This window comes from Mesoplodon mirus, assembly GCF_964341445.2.
Source record: "Mesoplodon mirus genome assembly, chromosome: 19".
NCBI lineage: Eukaryota > Metazoa > Chordata > Mammalia > Artiodactyla > Ziphiidae > Mesoplodon > Mesoplodon mirus.
In genome coordinates this window covers 63,716,234-63,729,869 of record NC_138995.1, presented here as the reverse complement: position 1 = coordinate 63,729,869, position 13,636 = coordinate 63,716,234, and the positions used below count along the sequence as shown (strand labels likewise).

Below are 13,636 nucleotides of genomic sequence, written 5' to 3'. Positions count from 1 at the left end.
AGTTGAGGAGAGTGGGCTCAGTTGCCCTGCGGCATGTGGGATCTTAGTTCCCCGACCAGGGATGAAACCTGCGTCCCCTGCACTGGAAGGCAGATTCTTTTTTTTTTTTTGCGGTACGCGGGCCTCTCACTGCTGTGACCTCTCCCGCTGCGGAGCACAGGCTCCGGACGCGCAGGCTCAGCGGCCATGGCTCATGGGCCCAGCCGTTCTGCGGCATGTGGGATCTTCCCGGACCGGGGCACGAACCCGTGTCCCCTGCATCGGCAGGCGGACTTTCAACCACTGCGCCACCAGGGAAGCTCTGGAAGGCCGATTCTTAACCACTGAGCCACCAAGGAAGTCCCTCCTTTATTTTAAAATAAGTGATTATCCTATTGATACGATGTATAAAATAGGTAACTAATGAGAACATACTGTATAGCACAGGGAACTCTACTTAATGCACTGTGGTGACCTGAATGGGAAGGAAATCCAAAAGGGAGGGGATATATATATATATATATATATATATATATATATATGGCTGATTCATTTTGCTGTACAGTAGAAACTAATGAAGCATTGTAAAGCAACTATATTCCAATAAAAATTAATTAAAAAATAAATAAGTGATTATCTGAAATAATGCCATGTGCAGCAACATGGATGGTGAAGTAAGTCAGACAGAGAAAGACAAATATCATATGATATCCCTTATATGTGGAATCTAAAAAAACTATACAAATGAACTTATTTACAAAACAGAAACACTCACAGACTTAGAGAACGAACTTATGGTTACCAGGGGGTAAGGATGGTGGGGGAGGGATTGTTAGGGAGTTTCGGATCGACATGCACATGCTGCTGTATTTTAAATGGATAACCAACAAGGGCCCACTGTATGGCATTTTCTTAAAATAGGTGATTTTCTCAGTCTGGCCTCGGTGTTCGCAAGGGTGCAGAGTAATACCTCCTATGAAAGCGAACTATCACCTCAAGCACAGTACAAACCGGACACTGATATAGAGTCTGGACATACAGGGGGTGGTGAGGAGTGTGGCAAAGGGGAGAAAGTGTGTTTGGTTGAGGGGGGCAGCTGCTACCAGACACCATCTAATGGCTTGTATGTGTGACATCGAGCCCAGTCTCGATGCTAGATCTTCTGAATTTTCAAGAGAAATTGGAAAACCATGTTTTTGTGTTGAATTCTCCCAGAATTTCAGTGCCGCTTCAATACTTATACATTGTTGGTGGGTTGGTAAACGGGCACGATCTTTATGGTGGGCGATTTGGCATTATCAGTGCAAAATCTGAAGGCTTGTATCCTTTGACCCAGCAATTCCGCTTCCAGAAGTATATTGCACAGATGCACTTGTACACGCATGTAATAGCAAGGGTGTATGGGAATTCTCCGCAGCATCGTTAGTTATAACAGAGGAGTGGACACAACCTCAAAACCCATGGTTAGATATTGTGGGACAGCCATACAGTGGGATACTTTGTATGAAAAATGAGTAACCTGCTGAAGTCCTGGTATAGAAAGCTCTCGAGTTATTTATTTTATTTAATGTGTGTATGGATATTACAGGCACCACTCCGGCTGCTTTTCTTTCAACCCTCACCACAATCCCTGTTTTAGAACTGGGGAAACGGAGGACCCAAGCGGTGAAGCCCAGAGTCCCACGGTAACAAGTGAAGAAGCCGGGGGTCAAACATAGACAGCTGGGTTCAATCCATGCTTTTAGCCACCAAGCTCTGCTGTCTTCACATTAAGCAGGAAATAGCAAGTTGCAGGAAAATGGGTGCAAAAGTTACTATCCTGTTTTTAAAGGGGGGGGGGCTGCCAATGTGATGTGCTTACAAGGACTCATTAAAGATGATGTTCCACATCCCACGAAGGTACAGGGTGGCTTGGGACTGGCGGGAAGGTCGAATGTTCAATACACAATATTTCCCGTAAGATTATTAAGTCCACAGAGTTAACATGTAACCACCATTTAAAATGTACTATCATTGAAGCAACCTAAATGTCCATCGAAGATGAATGGATAAAGAAGATGTGGACAATATATACAATGGAATACCACTTAGCCATAAAAAAGAATGAAATAATGCCATTTGCAGCAACATGGATGGACCTAGAGATTATCATACTAAGTGAAGTAAGTCAGAGACAAATATCATATGCTATCACTTATATGTGGAACCTTAAAAAATGATACGAATGAACTTATTTACAAAACAGAAGATTCACAGACATAGAAAACAAATTTGTGGTTACCAAAGGGGAACGTGGGGGAGGGATAAATTAGGAGTTTGTGACTAGCAGATACACACTACTCTATATATAAAATAGATAACCAATAAGGACCTACTGTATAGCACAGGGAACTATATTCAATTCTGTAATCGAAAAGAATCTGAAAAAGAATATATATATATATATATATATATATATATATATATATATAACTGAATCACTGTGCTGTACACAAGAAACTCAGAAACTAACACAATATTGTAAATTAACTATGCTTCAATTAAAAATTTTCAAAATAATAAAATGTGCTACCATTAAAAAGAAAAAAAAAACTAACTTGAAAATAATACTGGTAGCTTTGTCTTCCTGGATCTTAATGCCTGCCGTCATACGATATATTATTTCCACGTTCGTACCACTGCATCTAAGATGCAGCCCTAAACATCATTAAAGGAGGCACTGGGGCTTTTTCTTCATCCTCCACCTTATCCCTAGAACAAAGCCTGGAGCTTAAACTCGGTATAGAATTAATGTGTCAATAGAATTATCTATGTTCATCATCTATTTAATCCAATCAATATTTGTGGAATAAATAAGAGGTTTAACGAATGAATGAACACGTTGGAGAGCAGCTGGGGTTGATGGTGTCGCTGGCTTTCGGGCGGCTTGGGATTTCTAACAGCGGCATAAACTCCCCCCACCTCTCTTCTGCAAAGACCCCCTGTCTGAAGATGCACTTTAATTGCATCAAAGTCGTGAGCAGACTACCAATGGGGAGCCCTTGCCCCATCCTCCCCATCCCCCCGCCCCCCACCAGGTGGCTTGTTATCAGCCTCAAGAGCTGTCTGCTGGCGACATCCGTTGTTATGGAAACCGCAGCCAGCCAGGGAAGAGGAGGGGGCTGCGACGGGAGCAGGTGGGGCCATGGAGCCTGGAATTTTCCAGGCGCAGCAGTCAGACGGTGTGTACGTGCGTATTCAAACCCTCCCCTGGACTCCAAGAGGGGGGTCCATGGGGGGGGATACTGAGAAGGGGGTTCTGAGCAAGTGGCTTCTCCCCCACCCCCCACTCTGGGCCCCTCTTCCACAATGGAGACAAGCGTCACAGTTCATGAGGTTCTAGCTTAGAAAAAATGTTTCTAGAATCTTCCAGAATCACACCCCAATCATTTTCCTCCTGTCGTATTTTCTCCAAATGAGCTGTGTCTGCGGTCTTGTTTTGTCTGTGCTGGTGCAGTACTGTCCTCTCTCCTGTGCAGGGTCACAGGATCTCTGTGAGCAGAGCTGTGCTACCCTAGTGACCTGGGGACCCTCAGAGCCTTGGGCAGCACCTGGCCCACAGTAGGTCCGCAGTGCAGATAACCAGACTCGGGCGGACAAATGGATGGATGACTGTGCTTTCCTGTTATATCACAGTCTCATAGGAGGTGACTGGAATGGAGCATCGTTTCTGGATTCTTCTGGCCCCCAAGGGGGTAAAAGTTGTCATCCTGGGGCTTCCATGGTGGCGCAGTGGTTGGGAGTCCGCCTGCCAATGCAGGGGACACAGGTTCGTGCCTCGGTCCGGGAAGATCCCACATGCCGCGGAGCGGCTGGGCCCGTGAGCCATGGCCGCTGAGCCTGCGCGTCCGGAGCCTGTGTTCCGCAACGGGAGAGGCCACAACAGTGAGAGGCCCGCGTACCGCAAAAAAAAAAAAAAAAAAAAAATAGTTGTAATCCTGGCTCCTCCTCCTTCACACTCCTTCCCACCAAGAGGGCTCAGATCCCAGGACAGCGATGGGCGGGCTCGTTTACCCCCCCATGGAGATCCTGGGGTCTTTTTGTTTGTTTGTTTGAGCTTTATTGCAGTATAATTGACAAATTAAAAATGTATACGTTTAAGTTGTACAACATGATGATTTGATGCAAGTATGTATTGGGAAATAACCATCACAATCAAGTTAATTAACATATCCACCACCTCAGAGTTACTGTTTTTTTCTTTTCCCTTCCTTCATTTCTTGCTTTCTTTCTTCCTTGCTTTTTCTTTCTTTCTCCTTCCTTCCTTCACCTTCTCCTCCCCCTCCCCCTTGCCCTCCTCCTCCTCCTCCTCCTCCTCTTCTTCTTCTTGTTCTTCTTCGTGTGTGTGTGTGTGTGTGTGTGTGTGGTGAGAACACTTACGATTTACCCTCTTACGGTAAAATTTCAAGTGTACCATACAGTGTTGTAACTATAGTCACATTGCTGTACGATACTTGGAGATCCTGGATTCTTAGAGGTCAGCCCATGGGTGTGGGGCACACTCTCACCAATGGTATGCCTGAATTTGAATCCAGGTCAATTAGCTGTGCACCCCAGGGCCGGTCACTTAACCTCTCTGTGCCTCACTTTCCTCATCTGCAAAATGGCAATAATAATACTGCCCACCCTCTGGGGTTCTTGTGAGGATTGAAAGAGAAAATCACATAAGCACTGAACACAGAGCTTGCATGTAATGGGGGCTCAGGAAGTGTCATGTGTAGTTGCATTTCATATATATTTTTTCACTTCATAAATATATGTACATATTTCAACATATATAATAAATAATTAATAATCAAAATACAGTTAGCCCTTGAACAATGCAGGGGGTTAGAGGTGCTGCTTCTCCATGCAGTCAAAAATCTGCATATAACTTAGAGTCAGCCCTCCATATATGTGGTTCCTCGGTATCCACAGATCCAACTGACCACAGATCATGTAGTACTGTGGTAATTACTACTGAAAAAAATCCAGGGAGAAATGGACCCACGCAGTTCAAACCCGTGTTGTTCAAGGGTCAGCTGTGTTTTATGTATATAAACTCAATATATAGTATATAGATTTATATATAAAAATATATACTTATAAATTAAAAATATATAAATCAATGGTTCTTAACTGAGGGTGATTTTGCTCCTCGGGGGACAACTTGTCAATGTCTGAAGGCATTTTTAGTTGTCACAACTGAAGGGGTGAGGCTGCTGGCATCTAAGGACACTGCTCAACATCCTACAGCACACGTGGATGGCCCCCACGGCAAAGAACGATTTGGCCCCGAATGCCAGAAGTACCAAGGCTGAGAGACCCTGGTAGATACACATACATTTATAGTAGTCCAGACCAATGAGAAATAAAGAAATATAACGTGAGCCACATACATAACTTAAAGTTTCCTAGCATCCTCATGAAAAAAAAATAGAAAAGGAACAGGTGAAATCAATTTTAAGGCCAGATCTTATTTAACCCAGTACAGCTGACGTGCACACAGATTTTTTTTCTAGAGTAAATAGGACAGTACTACACCTCTGCAGATGCAGAACCACAGATGTGGAGGAACTCTGGCTCTGGAGGGCTGACTATTCGCTATACTCTAACTTTCCACTGCTCGGAGGGTCAGCACTCCTAACCCCTGTGTTGTTCAAGGGTCAACTACGTATTCAAAATATTACATGTAATCAGTATAAAGCATTGTTGGGAATTCCCTGGCAGTCGAGTGGTTAGCACTCAGAGCTTTCACAGCCGAGGCCCGGGTTCAATCCCTGGTCCGGGAACTAAGATCCCTCAAGTTGCGTGGTGTGGCCAAAAAAAAAAAAAAATGTTAATACAATATAGTCCATGTTTCTGAATATATAGAGAATTATGGATGCTTAAAAAAACCTACCATTGTTAACAAGCTATCTCACATTCTTTTTCTCGTGCAGTCTTGGAAATCCAGTGTGTGTTATACGTTATGGCACATGTCAAGTCGCACCAGCCACATTTCAAGGGCTTAAGAGACCCAGGAGGCTGGTGCCGGCCCCCCCGGGGGCTGGATGGCTCGGGAGAAACCATTATCACACGATGAACAGAATGGCCAGCAGAGGGCGTCATGAGAATATCACGGATTTACTGAAATAAGACAAACACTGTATGATATCACTCATATGTGGGATCTGAAATATAAAACAAACGTATGAATATAACAAAAAAAGAAACAGGCGCACAGATAGAGAGAACAAACTAGCAGAGTGGGGAGAAGGAAGCGGAGAGGGGCAAGATGGGGTAGGGGATTAACAGGTACGAACTACCAATACTATGTACAAAACAAAAAACTAGGAGGATATATCGTATAACACCGAGAATATAGCCAATATTTTATAATAACCGGAAATGGAGTATAACCTTTAAAAATTGTGAATCACTACGTTGTACACCTGAAACTTACATAATATGGTAAATCAACTGCATCTGAATTTAAAAAAAGCAGGGAGAGGTGGTTGGGAAGGAACAAAAACAAACAAAAACAAAACAGAAAAATAAGGACTGGAAACAGATTCTGTGCCTGCTGGGGATTATAGGTAGTTTTTATTTCTTTATTTTCATCTGCATTTTCTAAAGTTTCTACAACAAACACGATTTTTTAAAGTACAAAAAAAAAAAGAACCTCACGGAGTTACTTGAAAACCTATCCAACTGGAGAGAAACACATCCAATGGGCAGGGCCTGAGAAAGGAAAAGGCTTTTGGCCACAGATGGTCAAGAGCAGGGCTGCAGTCTTATGTGCTGTGTTTCATCTCGCTAGGGGGACAGATGCAGTTGACAGCATGTACTTCCACGCCTGGTAACTTGGGTCCAAATCTCAGTCCTCTCTGCCCAGGCCCGCCCACCCTGCTGACCCCAGCCATGTCCAGTTTCTATGCCTGGATTCCCCCATGGTCACCTGTGGCCTCCAGTCCAGCCCCGGTGCCCCACCAGCAGCTGGAGCCATGGTGCTTAGACACAAGTCTGACCATGGCCCTCCCTTGCCTGATGTCCTGGGGGGCTCCCGACCGCACTCAGGGTGAAATCCAAGACACTGGTCGTGGCCTAAAATATCTCTCCAGGTGTGGCCTTACCAAGCCCTCCAGCCTCATCTTACAACTACCCGCCCACTTTTGTTCTGGGCTGTTGTATCTCTAGTTGTGTCTCCCCTAAATTCAGATGCTGAAGCCCTAACCCCAGGACCTCAGAATGTGACTGCATTTGGAGATGGGGTCTTTACAGAGGGAATTAAAGTAAAATGAGGTCACGCGACCCTAATCCAATATGACTAGTGTCCTTATAAGGAGATTTGGACACAGACACACACAGAGGGATGACCATGTGAGTACACAGGGAGAAGATAATTGTCTACAATCTAAAGAGCGAGGTGTCAGGAGACCAACCATGTTGAAACCTTGATCTCAGTCTCCTGGCCTCCAGAACTGCGAGGGAGTAAATTTCTATTGTTGAAGCCACCCTTTGGTGCTTTGTTATGGCAGCCCTTGCAAACTAATACAGCCACTCCTTAAAAAAAACTGTTGTGCTTAAAAAGCAAAAAATGTTCTGGAATCATGCACATATAATTGATACTAAAACAAATAATTATGCAATATATTAGAAATTATAAAAAAATCCGGGTATCTCAAGTGAAATCTAGACTATGGAGACCAACAGGTGAATCCTGACAGAAATGTAAACCTAGAAAATGCATGCGTCATTCTTCGTATTTAGTGAAAATCGCACACGACACCTGCGACATCCAGTTGTTCCGATAGCATGAGCAAAGGATCAGGAGGATGAAAATATCAGGGGTTGGGTGGGTCAGGGAAGCCCAGCCACTGTGGGACTGTCCGTCAGGATGGTATTTCTGGCTGGCGATTTGACAATATGTGTTCACCTCGGTCCTAAGACACCGGCTCACTGAACCTCTCACTCTGTGCTCTGAATCCCAGAAGCTGTGTTTCTCCTTCCATTTCACGCTTGTATGTACCTGCCTCGTCCTTACCCTGTCTTCAAAGTCTAGCTCATTAACAACAACAAAAATAATAATAGCTAATGTGTGTTGTGTGCTTTAGATGTCTTACTGAACTTGGATCTTTCTGTTTTTTTGAATTTTATGATGAATTTTACTCCAAAATGGCTCTAGTAGTACCAGAGACATTGACGTAGAGTTTAAATATTGTTTCAGGCAATGTGAAAATAGATAAAAGCAATATTTCTAGTTCATATATTTTTATTTCATATATTTTTAGATAGTGTTATTTTAAATGTGTGAGCTAAAATGTAATAAATATTAATTAACTTATTTACAAAACAGAAACAGACTTACAGACATAGAAGACAAACCCATGGTACCAAAGGGGAAAGGAGGTGGGGGATAAATTAGATAAACAATAAGGTCTTACTGTATAATGCAGGGAACTATATTCAATATCTTGTAATAAACTACAATGGAAAAGAAAACTGTATACTAAATATTAAAAATAGATGTTTCACTATTTTATCTATTTTGAAAGGTTTATATATTCAGAATTACAAGGGAGTTTTTTTTTTTTTAAGGAGAACCACTTTATTTTGAGTAGTAAACAAAACTCCATTTACAACATAATATACAAACCTTCCATCAGTTTCTTCACAGTTAGTCCAAAGAATGAAACCTCTAGGGACTTCCCTGGCGGTCCAGCGGTTAAGACTCCGCACTTCCGGGTGGCGCAGTGGTTAAGAATCCACCTGACAATACAGGGGACACGGCTTTGATCCCTGGTCCGGGAAGATCCCACATGCCGTGGAGCAGCTAGGCCCGTGAGCCATAGCTACTGAGGCTGTGCTCTAGAGCCTGCGCGCCACAACTACTGAAGCCCGCGAGCCACAACTACTGAAGCCCACGAGTCACAATTACTGAGCCTGTGTGCTGCAAATACTGAAGCCCGAGTGCCTAGATCCCATGCTCTGCAACAAGAGAAGCCACCTCAATGAGAAGCCTGTGCACGGCAACCAAGAGTAGCCCCTGCTCACCGCAACTAGAGAAGGTCCCCCTGCAGCAACGAAGACCCAACGCAGCCAATAAATAAATTAAAAAAAAAAGACCCCTCACTTCCAATGCAGGGGATGAGGGTTCCAATTTAGGGGATTCCATCCCTGGTCGGGGAACTAAGATCCCACAGGCTGCGTGGCCAAAAAATAAATTAAATTAAATTTTAAAAAACCCTCTGACTTAAAGTTTACATTTAACTTTAAATATTCATGTCAACTTGGAATTTTATTCTTGCCTGATACTATGAAATATGAAACTTTAATTGATAGCAAGTTCCTAATTTTTGCTGTTCAGCCACTTTTCTTGATCTTGCTCTCTGATTCCATACATTCCAGAGTGTTCAGTGGATTTGTAATAAACTTCCAAGATGAAGGGGAATTTCTTGCTCATGTTTTGCCTGAAATCTTGCCTTGTGTTCATCCTTTTGAAAAATATATGCTCCAAAAAATGTCCACAAGTTCAGCTACTAAAATTCCTTTAAAGATCTTTGCCAGTGGGTCCATCCTGAGGCCCAAGGGCTGGCAGACCCCACCCCTCCCACTCACTTCGATTTTTTTTTTTTTTTTTTTTTTTTTTTTTTTTGCTGTACGCGGGCCTCTCACTGTTGCGGCCTTTCCCGTTGCGGAGCACAGGCTCCGGACGCGCAGGCTCAGCGTCCATGGCTCACGGGCCCAGCTGCTCCACGGCATGCGGGATCCTCCCGGACTGGGGCACGAACCCATGTCCCCTGCATCGGCAGGCAGACTCTCAACCACTGCGCCACCAGGGAAGCCCACTTTGATTTTTTTAAAATATATTTATTTATTTATTTGGCTGCACTGGGTTTTCGTTGTGGCATGCAGGACCTAGTTCCCTAACCAGGGATCGCACCCGGGCCCCCTGCACTGGGAGCTCAGAGTCTTAACCACTGGACCACCAGGGAAGTCCCTCACTTTGCTCTTTACAGCAGCTCTAGCGGGTTGATACTAGGATAGGCCTTCATTCCCCATGGGGAAACTGAGGCACGGGGGAGTTAACTTGTTATTGGAGGTCCAAATGCCAGGGTGGAGCAGAAGCAGGATTTAAGATGGAAGCGCTAATTCCTGAGCCTCAGCTGTTGACTGCCGTGCTCTCCTTAGACTACATGTCATATGATCCATCTTCCCAGTAGGGTCAGGATCCCCCCACCCCCATGGTGGTCTGGCCTCAAGTCCTCCCCCTAGTGGGATGCATGGCTGCCCCTGTCCTACCAAGTAGGACACTACAAGATCCCCAGCATCCTCAGAGCCAGGCTAGTAACACCTATCTCCTGACTAGATCAATATTGAGAAAAGTGATGGTAATTAATGATTGCCACTTGTTGAATACCCTCTCTGGGCCAGGCCCTGTTTACAAGCACTTTCCTTATTAACTACACTTCCCAACAACCATGTGAGGCAGGTAATTTGATGATCCCTGATTTAAAAATGTGGCGACCCAGGCCCAGAGAGGTTAAGTAACTGGCCTGAGGGCACACAGCCAGTTGGTGGAACTGGGATGCAGACATGCCATGTAAGGTATATATGGACAATGTCATTACACTCACACACACAGAGGCAGACATGCACACACACGAACCTCAAATAAAGGGCAAGAAGACCCTCGGCCTGGGCACTATTGCCCTTTTGAACGGAATCGTTCTCTGCTGTGGCAGCCCATCCCATGCACTGTAGGATGTTGAGCAGCATCCCTGGTTTCTACCCACCAGACGCCAGCAGAAATCCTCCCCCCGCCCCCATTTGGTGACAACCAAAAGTCTCTCCAGATATTTCCAAATGTTTCCTGGGGGCACAGCCACCCTGGTTGAGGACCATGGTGCAGCCTCATGGAAACCTGTTTCTTCTGAGGGCTGAGCTGACGCTTTAGTTCAAACCTGTACCTTCTTCCGAGACCAAGGGAAGTTACCTGTGAGAAGGATGCTGGTGAGGTGGGAGGCGGGGGAGGGGCGGCATGGTGACCCCACAAGTCTTCTGGCTTCTGCTGTGCAGCTTCACCTCCATGACATAGCCAGAGGGCTCCTGCGTAAATGCAAACCTGATGTTATTCCCCTGCTAGAAACCCACCCAAATTTCTTATTTCACACAGGGCAGTGGCCCCCTCCTCGCCATGGCCCACGTCCACGCCCTCCCCACCTCCCACCACTCTCTTCACCTCCTTGACTCCACCTGCACCGGCCTTCCTGCTGCTCCCTGGACAGACCACATATGTTCCTACCTCAGGGCCTTTGTATGTGCTGCTCCCTCAATCTAGAGGGAGCATCAAATCCCGTCAGAACACTCTCTCACTGATCATTTCCAAGGGTGAATATAAAATTACCATTATTTTTCAAAAATTTATTTTATTGGAATATAGTTGATTTACAATGTTGTGTTAGTTTCAGGTGTACAGCTAACTGATTCTGCTATACTTATATATACATTCTTTTTCATATTCTTTTCCGTGATGGTTTATCCCAGGATGTTGAATATAGTTCCTTGTGCTATACAGTAGGACCTTGTTGTTTATCCATCCTATATATACTAGAGTGCATCTGCTAATCCCAAACTCCCAATGCAGCCCTCCCCCGCTCTCCGCCCCCTTGGCAACCACAAGTCTGTTCTCTATGTCTGTGAGTCTGTTTCTGCTCTGTAGATAGGTTCATTTGTGTCATATTTTAGATTCCACATATAAGTGATATCATATGATATTTGTCTTTCCCTTTCTGGCTTACTTCACTTAGTATGATAATCTCTAGGTCCATCCATGTTGCTGCAAATGGTATTATTTCATTCTTTTTTATGGCTGAGTAATATTCCATTGTGTATATGTACCACATCATCTTTATCCATTCATCTGTTGATGGACATTTAGGTTGTTTCCAAGTTTTGGCTATTCTGAACAATGCTGCTATGAACATAGGGATGCATGTATCCTTTTGAATTACAGTTTTTGTCCTTTTTAAGAAAGTAATTAGCAAGTGCTCTGGAGAGGTTGAAGGCACACCAGCACCTAAGAGGAACTTCCTCTGCAATGGAATGGAAAGAGTTGACAAGGGTATATAACATTTTATGATGGAATTTAATTGTTTTTAAAGCCGAACCATCTGAAATGACATCACACCAGTGCAATTGGTCCCCTATTCTTGGAAACACAGGACTCATGGATGGGTGGGATGCAGGCTTTGGGGAAAAGGGATGGAAGAGGAATTAATCCTGAATTATAGCTTGGGCAGCTTGGGAAGTGGCGTCGACATTTCACGAGATGGACAAGACTGGGACACAGAGGGGGTGGTTAGGAGTTTGTTGTACTTGTGCAAACCACATATGATGAGAGAAAGAACTAGGGTGTTTTCAGTGTGGACAGAGAAAAGATCTGAGATGTTGAAAGAGTGATTACGGTGAGGCAAGTGAGGCATTCACCTCAGTTGTAAAATTTAAGAGAAAGCAGAAAACCTCAATATTCAAGGTAATATTTTATATTTTTTTTTCTAATTTTATTGAAGTATAGTTGATTTACAATGTTGTGTTAATTTCTGCTGTGCAACAAAGCGATTTAGTTAAACATATATATATTATTTTTCATATTTTTCCCATTATGGTTGATCACAGGATATTGAATATAGTTCCCTGTGCCATACGGTAGGATCAGGGTAATATTTTGATGCAATATATTTTATTTATTTATTTATTTATTTTTGCGGTACACGGGCCTCTCACTGCTGTGACCTCTCCCGTTGCGGAGCACAGGCTCCGGACGTGCAGGCTCAGCGGCCATGGCTCACGGGCCCAGCCGCTCCACGGCATGTGGGATCTTTCCGGACTGGCACATGAACCTGTGTCCCCTGCATCGGCAGGCGGACTCTCTACCACTGCGCCACCGGGGAAGCCCCGATGCAATATTTTTAAAAATAAAAAATAGGGCCTCCCCGGTGGCGCAGTGGTTGAGAGTCCGCCTGCCGATGCAGGGGATACGGGTTCGTGCCCCGGTCCGGGAGGATCCCACATGCCGTGGAGCGGCTGGGCCCGTGAGCCATGGCTGCTGAGCCTGCGCGTCCGGAGCCTGTGCTCCGCAACGGGAGAGGCCACAACAGTGAGAGGCCCGCGTACCGCAAAAAAAAAAAAAAAAAAAAAAAAAAATAATAATAATAAATAATGCCAGAAATCCATGATGCATACAACACCAAAATATTTACTCCAGACAGGATAGGACCCTGAGCTTTGCAGGACTCACCTCACCCTAGTCTCGACCCTGTGAGATCCTGTCTTGAGTGAAAATGTTGATATTTTGTTCATCATTGATTTTTTTCCAATGAATTTTGAAATTTTATTTTTATTTATTTATTTGGCTGCGTTGGGTCTTCGTTGCTACGCACGGGCTTTCTCTAGTTGCGGTGAGTGGGGGCTACTTTTCATGGCAGTGTGTGTGCTTCTCATTGTGGTGGCTTCTCTTGTTGTGGAGCATGGGCTCTAGGCACGTGGGTTTCAGTAGTTGCAGCACGCGGGCTCAGTAGTTGTGGCGCACGGGCTTAGTTGCACCGCGGCATGTGGGATCTTCCTGGATCAGGGCTCGATCCCGTGTCCCCTGCAT

The 13,636-nt window shown here is 44.6% G+C and overlaps 1 pseudogene across 1 annotated transcript; it reads right to left on the bottom strand.

Annotated features, from left to right (window-relative positions):
* Positions 1-9,128: 9,128 nt before the first annotated feature.
* On the bottom strand, positions 9,129-9,555 carry LOC309795140 (protein CEBPZOS-like; annotated as a pseudogene). The gene has a single exon. The product of its transcript is annotated as a protein CEBPZOS-like (transcript).
* Positions 9,556-13,636: the final 4,081 nt, after the last annotated feature.